We start from the raw sequence: 16113 nt of genomic DNA on the forward strand, positions 1-16113 counted from the left end.
TTGCAAAAGGCAGCTTTACTTTAAACAGCTTGCATCCTGTGATGCTACCTTTAAAACCATTGAACAACACCTGTCTATTCCAGGTCCTTAGGAAGGGGTTGATAAGTGGACAAAAATGCCAACTAGTATAACCGTCTGGCTGACTGTACAACCAATCATACAATAGCTCCCTATTGTTGAAAATGTATTTATGGAAATTACAGAATTACAAAATCAAAGGTCACTAACTACATAGATATTAGAATCTGCAAAAGGTATACTTCTTTTAATCTGATTTTTCAAAATTGTCTTATTTTTTTCTTCATTAAAAACTATGTAGAAAATATAAAATGGTAATAAGATATGGAATAGAATATAAAAATGAGTATGAAATTGAGTTTTGTGTCTGTATGAAGAAGTGATAACCTGGGACCATGCTATTTTCAAAAAAGATGTTTTATTTGTATTTTGTTTTTGTGAAAACCCAAATAAAATTTTCAAAAAAAAAAGAAAAGAAAATAGCTTGACCCTTTCTTCTCTGTGGCAGCCCGTGAAATATTGGAAGACTGCTATCATGTCTCCCCTGGTCCTTCTCTTTACTAGACTAGCCAAGCCCAGTTCCTGTAACCATTCTTCGTATGTTTTAGTCCCCTAATCATCCTGATTTCTCTTCTTGGTACTTTTTCTAGAGTCTCAACATCTTTTTAATAGTGTGGTGAGTAAAACTGGATGCAGTACTCTAGGTGTGTCTTATTAAGGCTTTATAGAGTGGCATTAGTACCTCTCTTGATCTTGATTGTATCCCTCTGTTAATACAATTTAGGATTACATTAGCTTTTTTTGGCAGCGGCTGCACACTGCTGGGTCATATTTAGTTGGTTGTCCATTAAGACTCCAAGATCCCTCTCACAGTTACTGCTATTGAGCCTGGTTTTACCCAGTCTATATGTGTACTTTTGGTTTTCTTGCCTAAGTGTAGGACTTTACTTTTTTCTACGTTGAATTTCATTTTGTTAGATACGGCCCAGTGTTCTAGTCTGTCAAGATCCATCTGGATCTTTTGCCTATCACCTTGGGTGTTAGCTATTCCTGCCAGCTTAGTATCATCTGCAAATTTGGTAAGTTCCCCTTCTATTCCCTATGTATATATGTAAATGTGTATGCACGTACTATGTGTGTGTCACTATTTTTGAAACTGAATTCTCATATAAAATATCAGGGTTTCTCAGAAACACGAATGTGCTAAATTTAAGGCTTAACATAATATCCCAGGCTTTTATTTCTATAACAGTTCCTATTTATGGAGGATAACAAAATTAAATGTTTCTTTTTTAATCAATCTGACCTCTACTTCTGTAAACAAAAGCAGGACTAGCATATAACAATTGACTAAAGCAGACAAAAAAATAACTCAATACATTCAGACCCTGTTTATATAAGCCATATTTTTTTTCATTTAATTGCTTGCTTGGTTAAGAGACATTCAGCAGAAGAAAGCCTTGTATATCAGATCAAAGATCTTCTTAACCAGCATCACATTTCCAAGACTGGTTGATTAAATGTTTTTACAAGATCAGAGTAGTTAAAACAATGGTCAGTAATATACAACCATGAAAGCTGAAGACTGAGAAGAGAAGTAATAAAAATGCATGTTATTTATGAAGCTGTAGATCAGGGGTGTCAAACTCGTGTCGTCATGGTATCATCACATGATGTGACTTTTTTCTCCCTTTACTAAACTGGGTGTGGGCGTGGCGAGCACATGACTCATCCTGCCCGTGGGCCATGGGTTTAACAGCCCTGGATGAAGCTGTACTCATGGTACTATGGACTTCAAGAACTAATCAATATTTCCTGAACAGAATAAAAGGTTTTTCCTTCCTTGAGGCTACAATCAGCAAGCAGAATCTCACAAATTTTATGATTATAATTAGCAAATTTGTAGGAAAAAGTAGGGAAAAGACAAGAAATACAAGGGTTAATTGGAATAAAAAAAGACATCCAAATGCCATTCAAATTTGTATTTACATGCAAATATTCCCTAGTATATTCTGTACATTTACTCTTACAAAATGTGCATTCATGTGATAGAAAACTCCATGGTATGTAATAGACTTGCTTCTGAACAGGTATGTTTAGGACTGTGCCATAAAATTTTTCTTTTTGTTTTGTCTGCAGTACAACTAAAGGACTTACCTGACATATTTTCAGCAGCATTAAAGCTGCAATTCTTTTTTTAACTGAAGACTTAAAGGAATTTACTATCATATGGCTTAAGAAAATATGATAACCTCTGATTAAAGCACCTTTCCCTCTGAAATCCGTTCTATTTGAAAATTTCTTCAGTATCTGTCTACGACAAGGAGTCTGCCACTCCCATTGTTACTTCATACATGCAAAGATATTTTTTTCCTTTTCTAAGTCCTTGGCTTCTTTTTTACCTCTGCTGGAATTCAACCTGATTACAATAATATTTAATCCTGTAGGCCTTCTGGGATCCAAGATGCGGAAATGAGATTTTCCAAAGAACATTACAGATTATCCACTGTTTTATAACCTTCATAAAACCATTAATGCCTTTCACAGCATAGGAAAGAATTGCAACTAATGGTTTATTTTAAGTTTACAATTAGCTGCTTGCCTGATCACCTATTGTGAACAAGAATTATCTGCTAGTGACCAGGCAAGACCCTGTACTCACTTTGAACTTTAAGAAGCTATTTAGGCTTTGGGCTAGAAAAAAAGAAAGCCATGTACAGTTTGTGAAATAAAGCACCCTGTTTAAAAGCTTTGTAGATTATATCTCAGCCATTTTTCTCACTGAATATTACATGCATTTGTGATTGATGGCTTTAAGGAAGAAGCCGATTAGTAGGCAGCTAATATTAGAAAAAAAGATTACCATCTTTCTTTTCCTCTTCTATGCCTTAATATTTTTTTTCTTTGATAAACATATCACAAAGATATGAAATCCCAAAACTACACATCTTGGATAATACAGTAAACAATTATTTTAGTAGCAAGTAATGTGATGCAACAGGTGTATTAGTCCAATGTACAAACTTTAACTTTGCTCAGGAAACCAAAATGTCTACCTCCTTCTTAATTAAGAAGGCATTTCAGCTTCTTCCAGATTAATTAATTAATTTTACTATTATTTAACAGTCTGACATCTTCCAAGTGCATAGATTAACATGAAAATGTACTTACATGCTATTTTCAGCCATGTATCTAAAAATATAGATGGTGTAATTTGTACATATTTTATCAGCTTTTCAAACTGCACATAAATTTTGAGCAATATTGAGAAATAATCAACATAGAAGATCAGCTACCAGAAAAAATTTGATGAGCATTACTGATTACATAAACCGATTACATAAAGAAAGAAGTGTTGCAAACTGACACAACTGTATCTGAATTTGGAAGAACAAAAGTTAAAACAGAATTAATGTTGCACATGAATAAACTTACATTTTTAAATTTTTCAGTGAAGAAAATAATATAAATCCTATTGATTTATTACCCTCCTGGCAAAGTAATCACAAAAAATGTTATTAGAGAAACTATAGCAAATACATAAACCTTCAAAACTGATCCATTTGTTTTAAGAATGTGATAATGCATATTTAGAGACATCTACCCAGAAATCAGCCTCTTGGGGGAAGGAGCTAATGAGAGTTGCTTTTGATAAGTCTTATACCTTGGTTATATTTCTTAAAGATATATCTGCAAAGTTATTAAAGGGACATTCGAAATTCTGATCTCCAAAGATTCAGAATGGTAATCCTGTATCTACTTGAGCATGTTATTAATCAGTAGTTGTCTTTCTGTTACAATACTGCCAATAATTTTTACAGGAAAGACTCTCCCAATCAGGTACTTTCTTTATGGATATGACTACAGCATCCAATTTTTTATAATCACTTTGGAGGGTTCTGAATTTAGCACACATGGGAATTGGGTACACACAGGAATTTGATATATACAGGAAATTCTGACCAAAATAACTACAATCACATGACTTTCAACATTCTCTGGAACCCCATAATAATATCATCCTGATAATAGTTTAATTGCTAGTTGACTTGTTAGCTGAAATAGTGAGTCTTTGTATTTTAATTATTGGAGAAGTTGTTGTTTGGATGCGTGATCAAATCATAAATTTTCTGAAATGATGTTTTTATATTAAGTATACCATATAATAAAACCAGTCTGATGTAGTAAAGATATCAGTTTAAAAATTGGGTGGCCATGAGTTCTAGTCCTGCCTTAAGCATAAAGTGAGCTGTGTGACCTTAGGCTAGTTACTTTCTCTCAGCCTTAGGAAGGAGCCAATGGCAATCTACTTCTGAAAAGCCTTGCCAAGAAAACTGCAGAGGCCTGATTAAGCAATCTCTGAAAAGTTGACCTAATTGCATTGAAGAAAAAGAGTAGTTGGAGATGACTGAGATTAAATTTGGAATTCCTTTTGGAGTACAAAATCCAAACTATATTCTTCAATTACTTGTTATTTCCATATTACATTATTTATTTTGCAGATTAACTTGTATTGCCTATCTCTATTTGTATGAGTATGTGACTTTTTAAAAACATTAACATTTAGCCCACACATATAACATTCCTAATCAGTTTCTTAAGCTAAGATTTATGGCCAAGACTATAACTGATGAGCAATCAGTAGAAAGCAACCTCCTTTAAATAATTACTCACCTGGACCTGATGGTTTTCAGTGAACTGCTACAAGAAGTACATTGATTTTTTTTAGCTCTTATTTTATCTCCCATTTTACTACATAGCAAAGCTCTTTCAAATAAATCCTACCTTTAAACTGTTATGAAATAAATATAGTTATTCCTGAACCAGGCAACAATCCTACTATGTATTCTATTTAAAGAAATATTTCTTTAAATAAAGAGATTAAGACTTTAACAACTACCTTCCCTAATTCATTACAGTTCATCTTCTGACTGCCAGCTCCAGATAGATTTCTTAAAAGCTGTCAAACTTATGAAAATATAGCTTTCTTAGAAATTTTGAACACAGTCTGACTTTTACCCCAAAGTTTTGTAATTTTAATCGATGTGTTTTAACCAAGTCATAAATCATGGGTTATTCTTTAATGGTATACCCTCTCCTAGGTTCAATTTAAATTGGGGTATATACCAAGGATGTCCTCTTTGTCTCTTCATTTAAACTGAGCTTGAAAACATAATCAGAAATTCTGAAGACATCAATTGAACTTTTGTGGAAAAAGAGTATATGTTACAACTCTATGCAGAAGACATGTTATGTTTTACAGTTAGATCAGAAATATCCACTCTGAACTTTATATTTTATTAATATAAGATTTTGTTTTAAAAATTAAAGCAATCAATCAGACTTGAAGCCAAATCAATCAGACTTGATGCCATTGAGTCATAATAATATTTTGAGTAAATAGATTTCATTGAGAGCTGCATTAGGGTTGTGTTTGACCTTGGGGGGGGGGGCATGGCCAGGATGGTGTGTCCAGTTCAATGTCACTTGTGTCAGGAGCATCTGTGGTGGCCAACTGCTAAAGCTGGACTTTCCTCAGACCCTCACTCTCATTATAATCTCCTTCCTTCCTTTCTTCCCACTCCTTTCCTTTCCTTTTTCCATCCCTCTTCATACTCCTTGGTTCTGCTTCCCCTCTTTCTTTATTTTTCCTTCCTTGCTCTCTTCCCGTCTTAACTTCTTTGTCTTTGCATGCTCATGAAAAGTTTGATTTGCTAGCCCTCCCGGGCTCTGTTTAAGCTGGCAGACAGCTGCAGGAGGTTGTTGCGGCTGAAAACAGAGTGAGGAAGGGCGGTGTGCTGAAAACAGAGCCAAGGGTGGCCACATATGGCTCTCCTGGGCTCTGTTTTTGCTGACAGGTGCACTGCAGGATTTTCTTTGGTATTTCCACGGTAGCCCCACAGGCCAGATCTAAGCACCCGGTGGGCCAAATCTGGCCTTCGGGCCTTGAGACACCCCTGAAGTAGAAAAACTATGTTATAAGCTGTGGTCACATTACCTTGTTTATCTTCACACAACAATTCTGAGGAAATTCTCTAAATAAATTTGTACTTAAGCATATATTTAAATATATATAGATAGATAGAATCCTTTCAGTATGCAAGATAAATATGATTAAGATAAATTTAAAATATATTTTGATCGGCCATGCAATATTAATTCTATCATTGGAATATATACAAATTATATGAATATGTAGATCTTTAACTATTTTGTTTTCCTCACAGGAACATCCTGTGTAATGTTTATTCTACACAATATAATTACTTGTTGGGAATAATGAATTTAATTTTCCAAACTTTCAGGGTTATAATTAGATATTTTTCTATTTTTACTTAGAGGCAAGAATAAGGATTTATTCAGCTCCTCTTGAGTACAAAGAAGATTTGCACACAGAAGTTATAATTTGATCCCACTGCTATTCTGGGAAGTCTCAGGATCATTACTAGAGTTTTAAGAATTATCTTTCAGAGATATTATAAATAACCTGGTAAATCTCTGGATTACACAACAGCCAAGATAACTGATACTGTTACTTCAAAGTACCTTCTCATCTCCTGCAAACCAAATTAATTGATTCAATCAATATGAGGACAATAAATGTATGAAATGCAACCTAAAACACAAATGGAGAAATTTTCAGGATGGGTTGGTATGTGCTTGGGATGAAGCATATCTCAAAGTACATTTAAAGGCTCATTGCAAACAGAACAGCCATATTATATGATTCTATTCTTTTCAAATGTTAAGGGAGAATTGGTGGCAACCAGAACAAAATTTAGTTCATTTTGATTTCTTTATATCATTCACTACAGCCAGCAGGATCCATTTTAATTTGGATTCTTCTGCTGGATCCTTTTTAGCTTGTAGATTTGAAGATATCTGAAGGTATATCAACTGGCCATGCACTTCCTTGATTCTGACCTCCCCCACCCTGATTAAATTAATGAAATAGGTCGTGTGACTATGGTCCATGATAATTGTCTCTTTTCAGACTTAAAATTGTTTATATTCTTTCTTAACAGTAAGCCTGGATAATTATGGAGAAGGTGTAATACTAATCTCGCTTCAGATGAAGCAAGATTACATGATCTGATTTCAATTATATTTGTGGCAAGAATATGGAATTTAAATTGTATTTATTTATTCATTTGTTTATTTAATTTATAGGCTGTCCATTTTACCTCAGGATAACTCTATTTATATTTTGGACAAATATGTGCTGGACACTAAAATGTCTGAGTACACACCTGCTAATTCTCCTTGAAATAGTATCAGCTTTCAAGCTCACTGATCATGGTATGGTTTTAGACTGCCATGTTTGTCTATGTGATCTTTTCTGCTGGATTGTAGTAGAACAGAAACTAGAGTTTGGTGCAATAGGAAACATCATGTCTTGGGTGATACTGAATGTGTTCATGAAATTTGGGGGAGAAGATCTTTGGAACTTTGGAGTTAAACTACAAGAACCAATAAGTCCTAAAAGTAAATCAGCTAAATTTAAATCAAAACAGAAAGAACTGTTTTGGGGAAATAACTAACTGGAGTTTAGAACTGTGATTCAGCCTGTTTTGAATAGTGTTCTTTTCCAGATTGTTCCTTACATATCAATTGCTTCTGGATTTGCAGATATAACTGTGTGAAGGAACATTTTCACAGTTACAGTATATCTACTGCACTTGCTGCAACTTTTCCTAAGCCAATGAGATTTGATTATATTATATTTTAACTATGCAATGTGCTTTCTGTGAGGACAAGTGTCTAGAAGTTACATGTGGTAGATATGACAGGAAGGTTGTAACATTAAAGATCATATAATCCCTGTATTGAAAGACCTACATTAGTTGTAAATTGCTTGAAAGTTATAGGTATTAATTTTTAAAGTCCTTGATGGGCTTGAATGGTTTAACTATCCAAACATTTGCCTCTCTCATTACACACTTGACTATTAGTATTTGCAAAACACAGCCTACTATTATGTGGAAATGTTGTTGTTGGCCTTAAAAATTCAAGAGGCTAGAGGCTGTGTTCATCTATGGAAAATTCTACTTTCTAGCATACTATCTTCATACTTTATGCAAAAGTGAGATTTTTAGTAAGCCTTCTCATGATAACCATTAACTATGAACTATGATGTACTTGAAATCCAAATGGGGTTTATTCTCATTTGTAATTCTTTAATAGTTATAAGCTGCCTTGATAATGAAAGAAACAGAAATATATCGTATAATTTTTTATTATTATTTATCATTAAAATATTCCATATAATATAATACTAACATATAGTATGACATTAATAACACTATATTGGTATATTAGTACAATAATAAATAATCAGCTGCTCTGATTGCTGTGTATTTACAATTAATAGGTCACAGTAAGTTATAAGTTTCTTTAGCTGCCAAAACATTGCAATGGGATATAAATATATCCCAAATATTGACTTATTTCACATCTGTAAACTGAACTGGATTTTAAAAGTAAAAACCTGCATCTTTCTCAATTTTATTTCTCCCTAATCAGAACTAGATTTTTTTTCACCCCACATTTTTACAGCCAGCTAGACATATGTTTATTTCTGTGAAAATCTATTTAGTTGCAGCAGAAATAAGAAAAGTAGGATATATTTTTCAAGAAGAAATACTTCCAGTTCAGGTAAAGTGCATCCAAATATAACTATCACTCAAACTGATTTCCCAATTAAAATATCACAATAGTTGGGGAATAAAAGGTCCCTGCCAGCTGAGGAATACTATTCATCTTCAATATATTTATGCAAAGAATCCCACTTCTGTTACTTAGTGTCAGCTATGCTTGACAGATGGGAATGTAAAAACAGAAAATCTAATGTACTGTCTACAGCCAATGCAGCATTCAAGGTCAGAATTCTCTAAGAACAAACTTGTGCCATATTGATAATCAAAAAATGAAAAGTATTTCGTCAGAGAAAGGTTGCTGTAACTTTCACAGAATCACAAAACTCTTCCACAAATCCTCCATATTCTTAAAAATGTAATACAATAAATTCACATTCTATTTATTTATTTATCCAATGCATATGGCCACCGATCTCAACAAGTGACTCTGGGCAGAAAACAAAGTTAAAATGAAATAAAACAATTATAAGCATTGATGGTGCTTTATTTCTTATCCCATTAAAGATTGTCTTTTCTTTGGAAATGAAAAGTAACATACATATTGGGAGGGGGGTGGGAGAACTGCCTAATTTTATCCCCACAGCAATAATCATGTGAGATAAATGGACTAAGATGGAATAACTGGCCCTAAGCCACCTAGTAAAGACCATAATACAACACAGACTCTTGATGTTGCTTGTCACTTGATCTAAGTGGTCCTATCAAAACCACATTCTATAAAAATGTGGAAAAAAGCAGTATTAATGAAAACAATTAGGAAACTCTAGCTGTTCTCAATTAACAAGACTGCTCTAACAGTACTACAGAACTGCAGTTAATTTATCCATCCTGCTGTCTGAACATTTTATAAAATGACTGGGGGTGGGGAGAGGTTATATCTACATGCCTATAAGAGAAGCTCAGAGAAGTCTCTTACATACTCATGCTAAATGTTACAAAATTAAGTGCTCCAACTTCTAAGAAGTAGTTCAGTCAACTTCTGCCCTTGTATTGATCTCCGGTATCTCCCTACAGTTACCTTCTAATCGGCTCCATAATTACATGAACTGCCTATGCTTCCTAAACCTGTCGATTCTCCTGAATACATTTGCAAATGACTGTACTTGAGTTTGAGAAGTAGATCAAGCAACCTCAGGTTGACCAAGGTGCAATCCTGTTATTCATGCCATTCTTAAAATTGCTTCCTCTGCAGACACTTCTAGTGTCAGTATTCTCTTGCCTTGGAGAGATAGGAAGTGGAAAGGGAGACAAGGTATTGATCCACTTCCTTTAACATGCTAATTTCCCTGTGATGGTGTCAATCACCAAAAGGATGGCACTTCAAAGGGACCAGTTTCTAAGAAGAAACATCTTCTTCAGCTACAGACAAAAAGCCATTCTGAGACAGAAAAACTACAGTGTGTAACCTAGACAAAGTAGAAAACAATTTGAAGGGACAGCAAATCATTTCCATACCATGCCATGAAAATACAGCCATTAGAAGCTGAGTTCCATGGGAAACCAACATAATTTAAACAAATCAAAATCCATTGGTCATGCTGATGACTATCTACTAAAACTGATATAAAACTTTTCTATTTAAGATGCCATTCAGCAACTGGGGTTACTCAGGGATTGTATTATTATATTTTCTGGGGAAGATACACTTTGTTAATTCCTTCAACTAGTTTTCATTCAAGCTTGGTAGTCTAGTGAAAGAGAACACAAAGAGGCACTATATTTTTTAATTTTGTTGTGTAAAATATTTTCATGCTTAGAAGAAATATAAATAAATAAATAAATAAAATATACATCTTTTGGCTGTTTCACTTTTTTTTTTTTTGCTCCCACTTCCCCAATGGAAACACTAATCTGGCGGTAACAATGGAAGCAAGTAAACACCAGCATATTTCCTAAAGGTTCTGATTGTGAAACATAAAAAACCAATTCTTCAAATCATTCAGACCTGAGTCAGAAAATTAACAGCATGCTAAACAAAGGTTCTGTAGCCAACAACTTTATGTGGAAGGCCACTATGAGGAAAATATTTGGGTAGAGAAAAGATAAATGAAAAAATAATTGCACTGACAAAAAAGAAGATAAGGGGAAATACATTTATTGTGAAATTTAATTGCTCTGTATTTTAACTCAGATCTTAAAAGTATAATACTGAGGGAGATGTTAGGGTCCAGATTGCAGATCCCTGATCCTTTTTAAAAGAAAAGAAGAGGTGAAATTTTAAACAGGATGTGCATTATTCTAAAATATTTCTGTTTTTTACAAACATATTGTTTATTTCTAAGACTGTATGTTGGGGGGGGGGGGGAATGCATCAAACAGAAGGAGAGCTCCTTTTTCAAGGAGATGTGATCCAGAATCAAAGAAGAGTCCAGTAGGAAGATGTAACTCTTAAAGTAAGCATATTTCTCCTGAAAAGATACCACTACCTCTTCAACATGGACTGCATGCTGATCAAGCATCAATCTTGTCTATATTTACCTGCTGTCAATGTTGTGGGATGAAATCAGTGTTCTATTTAACCTCTGACCTGGCAGAGCTAAAACAAACAAAAAAGGGATCTGGAGCCATGGGAGAGCACAGCCAATTGGCAAACAGCAGGGAACCAATTGTTAAAGTGACATTTGGCTCTGGCGTAGGCAGCCTCTTTGGGGCAAACTGTGTTATTCTCTCAAACAAGGCATGAAGAGTTAACACCATAAAATATGAACAAAATGGAACTTGTTTCCTTGCCACTAAATTGTTAGCTTTATGGGACTTCATGCTGAACAGTATGAAAAAAAATCCAATTTGCTTTGAAGCGCATTAGTCTGTCTAACATCCTAATTATTGTTTACATTGCCATTTGACTTCTATTAAGAATTGAATAATTACCTAGCAGTTCATAGTTTAAAAATACAAGCAAACAGGATTATCTGGATAATTAAGACACTGTACTGCAGCCTTGAACCAGTGCTGTGTAAAGCATCTTTCCCATAATATAAGTTATTATTAATGAACATTTCAAAATGATGCTGAACCTTAAGGATATGGTAAGATGTGGCTTACAGTAATTTAAACAATGCTATTTACAATGGATCCAGATTTAAGTACAAAAAAGCTTCATTTCTTCCATTTTCCATTTCCTCAAATGTCTTCATCTACTGTAAGCAGTAGCCTTTGAGCGGATTTTTCACTTTACATGTCCATATTTCATTTTTTTAAAATCCTGAAATATGGTAGTCTATTGATTTAATGGACCAATTGGGGAGGGAATGTCGATTATTCCCAATTATCTATTAAATCAGAGAGTACATCATTCATCCTAACATAATTATGCAAATTACTCAAATAGTATCATTTGTGTCATCTTACGTCATTTGGTGATCATATCATTAAGCAAATGATGAAATAATATCCTTCATTACCAAAATGATGTTAAATTTAGTTGTATGTTTATTTACAGGGTTATGAAGTGTTCCAATTCCAACTGACGCTAAGTGGTAAACAATTTTATCTCCATAACTCAAATTAAAAACAACAACATAAAAATACTGTCTCCTGGTTTTTGCACACTTTCTGAATATCAGAGGGGCAGGGCAATTCAAACATTGGGACAATACAAAGGTAACAGCAATAAAAAGGGCATAAAATTCAGCAAAAATGTTGTTTTCTGCACCTGAAATAGATTGCACTTAAATCGACTTAATCAAAGATTCATTGTAATAATTGCATTTTAAACATGATAATGCTTCATTATTCTCCTATTTTTTCTCATAACAATAAGCTTGTTAAAGAAATGAGATAGTGGGACAATAACTGGCAAAACCATCCAGTGATCTTCTAAAACTAACAATGGAGTTCAAGAAATAGTCCTAAGTAGTATGTATTCTACAAAAGGAGGCTGCAATACTGCCCCATCCCATAGGCTGAGACAACATTTACTATTTCATAGTTTATCATTCAGTCACTATGATTAATGTAATACAGTACTGATTATTCTCTTTGAGAAAATGGATTCAAAGTCTACATTTTAGTTGGCTAAGAAATGCAACAAAAATGTTCTTGGAGAATCAGTTTGGTCTAATAGTTAATGTAGAAAGCTAGAAAGCAAGAGATTGTGGGTTCAAGTCCCGCCTTGACTATGAAATCAGTTGGGTGATCTCTCATCCCAACTCACCTCACAAGGTGGTTGTTGTGGAGAATAAAGGAGAAAGAAGGAGTATTAGTTATGTTCACTACCTTGAGTTATTTGTAAAAATAATAAAGGTGAGATATGGATAAACAAATAAATAAATGAAATCTAGAACTGATGGTTAATAAAACTGCATATATTCACACAAACTCTTCAATTAGAAAGCTTCCCTTTATAATTCATCTATAAAAAGTACAGAATATGGGACATCAGACCTTTCATTCAGTTCAGGAAAAGCATTTTTATGCACAAGGAATCAAACAAACAATGCATTTTATTTTACTTTACAGTTCAGGAAAAGGATTTTTATGCACAAGGAATCAAACAAACAATGCATTATCCTATTATTATCTATTAACAAACAATTTTTATTCTATTATTCTTTTGCAGAGAAAGAATTACTTTACAAACTGCTTCACCATATACAGTTATGATGTCCATAATATACAAAAAACTCATAATTAATTCATGCCAAGGAGAAGCCGGTAATAATTAGTTCTTGAAAATAGAAAAGGTTCCAAATACAACTAGAAGTTAAATATGAAGCATGAAGTAGCACCGATTACTCCAAGTGGGCAGAACATAATGTCAACTGTGACATTAAAATGAAACTATACTGGTTTCATAAAAAGATAAGGGCTTTTCTCTGCTGTCTTTTGCTCCCTAGTCTTAAACTCCTCCGCTTCCATCCTGTCATACCAGATTTCAATTCCTATAATTTCAATAAGGGGATTAGAGGATTGAATAGATTTGAAGAGCATTGAATTAGGAAAAGATAAAGTTTAAACAAATTCTACACCAAGCTGAGGAAATATTATTTAGTACAACAATAAAGCCATAATAATTGGAGCCAGTTTGGTCTAGTGGGTAAGGTATTAGGCTAGAACGTAGGAGTTCAAGTCCTGCTTAGCAATGAAAGCCAGCTGTGTGACCTTGAACCAGTCCCTTTCTCTCAGTCCGACTCATCTCACAGGGGTGTTGGGAGGAAAATAGGACGAGGAAGATCTGTTGGATATGTTCGCTGCGTTGAGTTATTTGTAAAAATAATAAAGGTGAGATACAACCAAATAAAACATATAATAAATCTTAGGCTGGCAGGCTCCACATTGCCAACTCTGGTGACAATGTTGATGATACATAAAGAAAAGGTAGGAACCACTGCAGTACAAGATAACAAGAATTGGAAGGAAGGAAAAATTGGCTCAGTGGATCTTTTGTTGACTGAGAATATGATCTTGGAATTTTCAATCTAACAATCCAAAAATTTAACAATTACTATAGGAGTTGTGTCATGGGCTATGATAGTCAATGGATTAAGAGAAGAGTTTGAACAAAGGGTGTCTGGTAAGATCATTGAAATCAATTTCCACTCTAACCTTTTTACCCAGCAGATACTTTTTTACAGATATGAAGATCAAAGGAATCTTGCAATTATTTTTGTCAAAACCTGAGTCTAAGTATCACTACCAGGGAGTGTTAGTTGCTATAGGCAATCCACTGGAATGTGGTGGCCAAAACTCTCAAAATTCTCAGGCTGCAAGTAAATAGGCAGGAAAATCAAGTTCAGAATAATTTGTAACACTGAGGTTAGCCTATTTGACACTGTATTATTTACTTCTATAACATGCCACACTGATTAAGATGTTAGCTGGAACAGGAGGAAAACCCAGATTCAAGTAATTGACTGAACATAGAACTAACTTTAAAATTGCAGGCCAGCCAATCTCCTTATTTCATCCTAATTCACAAGATTATTGTTAGAATAAAATTAGGGGAGATGCCCTGAAGTCTCTGAGAAAACCAGATAGAAATACAGAAAAATAAACAAAAAATAATGGAAGAGATAAAAATGGAAAAAGAATTTAAAATTATAATATATTCATTTATTTATTATGCTGCCCATTTCACCAATAAAGTAAGCCTTTTGTAAGTTTGGGCAACTTACAAAATAGTAAGAAGGTAAATATAAGAATAGTTAAAATTAATAAAGCTTAAATAAGAACTAAAATGAAGGTGATGGATAGCAAGGGGGTGAAATCTTTTCTCTAATATGCACACTTCCGGCAAAGAAGCACTAACAGATCCAAGCCAGCCAGCAAAACCTGGAAGGCCAGAAGGGAGGGTGCAGATATTACCTCCAGTGGCAGAATGTTCCACGGGTGGAGGCCCTAGTGGAAGAGATTCTTCTTTTAGACCCCACTAGTTGGAAGTCCATGACAGACAGGGTACACAGCATACCCTTTCCGTTGGAACACAACATGACCCAGGCCAATCCAACTGGGCCAAGACAACTTCTCAGACAATCTGGCCACATTTAATCTGCTATAAAGGTCTTTAAAGGTAATAATCAACACTTTGAATTCATCTCGAAAGCAAACTAGCAACCAATGCAGCTCACGAAACAGTACTGTTATATGCTGTACCCTAAGGACCTCCAGAACTGTCTGCACCATTGCATTCTGTATCAGCTGTAGCTTATGAATACTCTTCAGGGGTATCCCCATGTAAAGCACATTGCAATAGTCCAATTGAGAGGTATGAATGATGCATGTTGTGGGCTCACAATCCATATAAGGGCAGTGCCACCTGCTCTTTGAGCAGAGTTGTGTGTCTAGGAGAATCCCCAGATTGTGCATAGGCTCTGTCTGGGGTAGTGCAACACCATCCAGAACTAAAGATTATAAACGTACATATCCTGAGATTCTCCATAACCACAGTCACTTTGTCTTACCAGAGTTCAATTGAAGCTTGTTTTTCCTCATCAAGATCCCTACAGCTTTCAGAAAAGGGCAGCTATTAAGCCTAGCACAAGGAAGGCAACAAAATGGACCCAACAAAAAGTTAGGAACAACATGCCTTACAAAAAGAAATCTACCTTATATAAACTCTCAGATTGCCTTTCACCTGTTATAACTCTAATTAGTCTTCATTACAGGAGAAAAGGAGAAATATGTATAGACACTGTTGAAATATGTTTAGATACATGATATATTGTCAGACCTCCCAGGTAAACTAGGCAGGAAACATGACTAAGTTGAGCTAATTCTACTTTATTAAAGGGCTACATTTAAAGAATATTACAAACATGAAGGTACAAACTTCCCACTTTTAACTGCCCAACCAATTAGGGTGGATCCTTCCCAAGTTTCTTTCCCTGATCTTTAAGCTATTGGTGGCTCTTCCCTCTATTGTCTGATCATTTGCTCTTCCCTTTACCCTTCAAGGTCATTCTCATTTACCATTACACATATTAAGCTAAATCCAATA

At 34.5% G+C, this 16113-nt stretch overlaps 1 protein-coding gene across 4 annotated transcripts in view; it reads right to left on the reverse strand.

Moving 5' to 3' along the window:
• The window catches only part of EPHA4 (EPH receptor A4), a 169806-nt gene that overhangs the window by 138386 nt on the left and 15307 nt on the right, over nucleotides 1-16113 (reverse strand). The gene's annotated exons all lie outside the window — the stretch shown is intronic.

This window comes from Notechis scutatus, chromosome 4, assembly GCF_049901735.1.
Source record: "Notechis scutatus isolate UNSWTSFEM ecotype Mainland chromosome 4, rNotScu1.2, whole genome shotgun sequence".
NCBI classification, from domain to species: Eukaryota; Metazoa; Chordata; class Lepidosauria; order Squamata; family Elapidae; genus Notechis; species Notechis scutatus.